The sequence below is a fragment of the Cibotium barometz genome, chromosome 57 (assembly GCF_041138505.1).
Source record: "Cibotium barometz isolate CiBa-2024 chromosome 57, ASM4113850v1, whole genome shotgun sequence".
Classification (NCBI taxonomy): Eukaryota; Viridiplantae; Streptophyta; class Polypodiopsida; order Cyatheales; family Cibotiaceae; genus Cibotium; species Cibotium barometz.
The window spans coordinates 10,775,185-10,780,368 of NC_141102.1; the positions used below are offsets into that span (position 1 = coordinate 10,775,185).

The following is a 5,184-nucleotide window of genomic DNA, read 5'->3' on the forward strand; positions in this document are numbered from 1 at the left end:
TGCCTATATAACTGGGTTGAAATGTCGATAATATGTTTTGAAGGGAGGCGATCAGCTCTGGCAGTTCTATCACTGTTGTCGGAGGTTGACATTAACCCATAATAGTGATTGTAATAAATAAAATATTGAAGATAAATAAAACAAATAAAAAATACTCAATACACAATATTGGGTCCCCCACACACAATTTACCCCAACACAAGAGTGAGCTCATGCTTCCTCTTGGTTTACTTAAAATAATAATATATTTCATGGGTAGCCTTTAGGGCTCAAAAATAGTATGCTTTCTTGAGCATGTAAGCCAAGCTTCTTTTAAAGATAAGTGTGGCCTTGAACCTTATAAAAGTGCACATGTATTGAAAATTAATATATGCACAAGGGAGAGTTTACATGTCCTAATCAACATATACACATTGCTAATAAATATGAATAGCATCCAAATAAATTAATGGCACATATTCATCATAAAATCAAATATTATTTATCGATATTCAAAATTGATCATCTCAAGATATTCTTGACCAACACCAGCTCGCCTCCATTATCCGGTCCAATGATCTACACTTGCATCACCTAAACCAATTAATTAATAAATTAATTGATTTAAAAACAACATCCATATGAAATTTTGATATCAATAAGATGATGCAACCAATACTTCCCATGCATATACAGATTCACCCGCTTACACGTAAAGTAAGCTATGATCACTTGGATTTAGAAAGGTATCCCAATCTAAACCCATCTAGGAGAATTCATGACATAAAAACCTGAGAATAAAATATTCCATGAAATCTTTTAAGAATCCATAAATACACAACATGGAAATATATAAAATATTCCATGAATTCATCCTCAATAACATGCCTCAAGGGAGACAAGCGACTCTCTTATGTTGTCACAAAATCATTAATAATAATCATGGGCTAGTAAGATGCAATCAAGGATGGATAGGCGGTAAGGTCATGATCAAGTGACCATTGAGAATCTTCGATGGGGTGACCTTTATGCTTAACTAGATATCGATGATAAGCATTGCCTTTTTTTCTTTTCTAATTTAGTATAATGAGGTGAGAAAAACTTATAAATACATGAATATATTCAATAAAGAGTTGACAACTATTAACCAGCCAGAGCAAAAAGTCTTGTTGTGACATGGGTTGTGGATAGCAAAACGAGTCTATAATCCTATAAAAAGATTTGTTTCCATGGTCATGAATATCTTTTCAAGAGGAAAGATGGATTGTAGGAAATGTAGGTGATTAAGAAATTTTTCACGGCATATAGTGGTATCGTCTTCTATTCTATGCCTAAGAATAATTCCATGTTGTTCCATAATTTGACAAAATTGATTGTTTAGGGAAAGTACACGTGTTGCCTACGAGTATTATGGAATAATTTGATTCATGGTCATTTGCTTATATATATTTCTCGTTCTGTTTATCATTAAATACATGGAGTAATGCCTGTAATAGATGTGTATTATGTGTAGAAATATATGTGAGACACAAGCATTTAGCCATAAGTTATAGTAATTCGAGTAGCTGTTGTGGATTTTGCAGATTCGGATTAGTCATTGAAAATGGTACAAATTATTCTGGCATAAAGAAAGTCAAAATATGTTAGTTGTAGAAGGAATTTGAAATGGTATTACCTTGATCTTATTTGGCACGTGTAGGTTGTGGAGAACGTATTCAATTTGTCGAAGATGATATTGTTGAGATGATATGAGATTAGGTGAGTATTAAGAGTTTTTGAAAAAGAAAGAATTCTCGATAAGCCTTCAAAAATCTCCTCTTTATTTTGATCCTTAATCAAAAAATAAAAAATAAAAAATAATATATATATATATATTTGAAGCTTAACGAGATAAAGAAACTTTGAAAAGCCCTAAGCTTTGTAAAATGTTAATGCTTATGGGTTTGGAGTGAAAAAGAGAGGGACAATTAAACGATTGTAAGGTCTTTAATTTTTTTTTTAAATAGCTGAGCTATATAGATAACCTTTAGTCTACCTTAGGATAAAGCAAGGGAGTTGGAGGAAAAGAAACAGGCGGCAGCCTGAGGAGGGTAGACGAGCAGCAGCGCATAGTAAAAAGGAAAGAAAAGAAGAGGGTAGGGTTGCCGGCGGCTACACGCAACACCGGCCAGTGCTAAAGAGAGAGAGGGAGAATAATTAATAAAAGAAAAAATTAAAGCTTTAATTCTAAGGCTTGGAAGCTTTGTTAAGCTACACTTGGAAAAAGAAGATAAATCTCACAGCGCAGAAATAAAAAGTAACTTATGATGAATTTCCAATCTCTCAGCGCCGTTAAGAGGAGGAAGAAGATGAATTGAAGCGAAAAGATATACTGAGGATGGTTCCACGATGGGAGAATTACATCAGTGGTGACTCAGTAGGAAGAGGAATTCCATTGGGTAATAGATTTATGGGTTTTGTTACCCATTGCACAGAAATTTGGCTTTCTTGAAAAACCCTAAACTTTGTATGCTTTGAATGGAAAATTTTAACCTTTGGCCGAGCTTCCTGCACTTCTTTATCCACTAGCTCTTCATTGTGCTTCAATCAATTGTAATCACTCTTGGCTCTCATACGAGAGGTGTGGGAAGTTGACATTAACCTATAATAGTGATTGCAATAAATAAAATATTGAAGATAAATAGAACAAAAAAATATCAAATACACAATATTGGGTCCAATTTGCCCCGGCTCCGCATCCAATCAAGCTCTCATGTGCCATTAGAGGCTACGTGACAACAGTGATGGTGGTCAATAATTAATTCTTTGATTCATTGTGCAATTATGTTTTGTGTTGAGTACTCTATTCCAATCAAGCTCTCACGTGCCATTAGAGGCTACGTGACAACAGTGATGGTGGTCAATAATTAATTCTTTGATTCATTGTGCAATTATGTTTTGTGTTGAGTACTCTATTCATCATCTTGAATATATGGATGATTGTTAATCGTATCACTACAAAAAAGAGAAAGGTGACATCTTTAAAAAGGTGACATAAGTTTGCCTCCACTAAAGGTTTTGAAGAAGAAAATAATATGTTTTCTAGTTTGATGTGGTACCCTACTGGATGCCTAATTAACAATGTGTAAACCTTCCACACAAAACACTAGGCACTTATTTTCGCTAATCAACAGTGAGTTAAAACTAATCACTTTCACATACACCGCGCTCACGTGCCTCAAATCACTCTCACGTGCCTCAAAATGAGAGCCGGCTTCAATAAGTAGTCATTGGGTCTTCCTCCACGCCCAGCAATTTCTTGAACTCGAAGAAGTCGATTTGACCGTCGCCGTTCTCGTCCACCCGCGCGATCATCTTCACGCAAGCCTGCAGCTCGCGCGCCTGCGGGAAGCCCAGGCAGCACAGCACGGACTGGAGCTCTGCAGGCGAGATGAAGCCGTTTCGATCCTTGTCGAACACGTGGAAGGCGGCCCGGAGATCCCGGTCCATGTCCCCATGCAGACCAGACGTGCTGCCTTCTCCGTCGAATTGCTCCACGCAGCCGCAAGCAGACTCGTACAGCAGTACGAACTCCTCCTCGTCCACGTGGCCCTGGGACTTGATGGTAGAATCGGCCAGCAGGGACTCGATGGATTCCTGGGTCTTGGAGATTCCCAGCTGCTCGAAGATTCTCCCCAGCTCTTGGATGCTCACTCTCCCGTCGCCGTTCTCATCGAACGTATTGAAAACTCTCTGCAGGGCTTGCCTCTCAGCTACCTCGACTCTATAGGAAGCTTCTTGGATGCTGCCCTTCAGGGCACCCTCGCTATGCACAGAGCCAGGGCCTGTGCTAGAGCTGGGTGAATCCTCGCTGTTTGCATCAGAGCGAGGAGAGATCGCCGCCTTACCAGCACGTGACCGGGGGCTTACCACACAGTCATAGTGCCACAGCACGTCGAGATGTGGCAAAGCAATCTCCTCCTGCGCCACCATGAGCAGTGGTGCAAGGCTACCAACCAGCGCATTGACACAGGCTGCACTCATGGCTAGATCTACCTAGATTAATGTCGAATCTAGAATAATATATAGGAAATGCGAAATCCTTGCAAATCCTTAGGCTCATGCATACCCTTTTTAAAGTAGCCATGGCCAACTGAAGGAAATTTCCTCGAAGTTTCTCACAAGGGGAGCCCTATCTCTTGAGAGTTACAACCGTTCGTGTTTCTCTGTGCTATGAGGTACATGCATTTCTAAGGGAATCCTTGCTGTTGTGGTGTTATTACTCCATACCAAGCATTCAGGCCTTCACAAAAGTGGCCTCAATTATTGTAGTGTTGTAGCCGCAGAAGACAAAATGGCACATCACACGTTAAATGTCTTTCATGGTATAGCTTCCATGCAGCTTCCCTTCATGGATTGTTGCCGAGATGACGGAAAGCATGTACGCTACGTATGTGCAGGTAGTCACGGAATTCTAGACCATGTTACTACTGGCCTCTTTTTTTCCTACATATTTTATCATTTGTAGGAAAAAAATTATTTGCATGACTTGAGCTTGTCTTCCAACTTATATGGCATCTTGCTGAGAGAAAATCGTAGCATGACAAGATGTAAGCATTTGATCAGTCTCTACAAAAGCCTTTCAAATCAACCTGCTGGCTTGATTGCTTTCTCCTACACAAGCACACAATATTCCTCTTGTGCTTTTCCCTTTTTTGAGAATTTATTTATTTCATAGTGCTTTGTTTGAACCCTTAGAACTCCACATGGGGAACAAGTGGGCAGTACCACTCGGGCTAGAGTATGTTAGCTTCAATTAACCACCATGGCTAGAGCTTCAATTAGCCACCATGGCCATCAAAGTAAAGATAGTATATCACATTGCTTCTAAAATAATTCTCAATTTTGGGAGTATGCACCCAGATGACATTATTTTCATGCCTAATGTGCATTTTCCACCCTTGTTGGGAGACAAGAGCATTATAAGGTATAATCTAACCAGAGGGCCTCACTCTTAAGAAACCCCCCTTATCACCTATGTGTGAATGAATAATAAGTTTGTAATACATGATTTAGGGCTTGAAAAGTGTGGATGAGCGAGTGTTATGTTTATTGCTTCGTACTATGTGTTAAAGGCTTGGGTATAATGTAGGTGGAAGGGTGAGAGAGGAGAAAATCCTTAGGAGAGCCCCCTCCACTATAACCACCTACTCATGGGTGGATAAC

The 5,184-nt window shown here is 39.3% G+C and overlaps 1 pseudogene; it reads right to left on the reverse strand.

Annotated features, from left to right (window-relative positions):
- Positions 1-3,219: 3,219 nt before the first annotated feature.
- Positions 3,220-4,049, reverse strand: LOC147606409 (calmodulin-like protein 2 pseudogene; annotated as a pseudogene).
- Between the last annotated feature and the right edge of the window lie 1,135 nt (positions 4,050-5,184).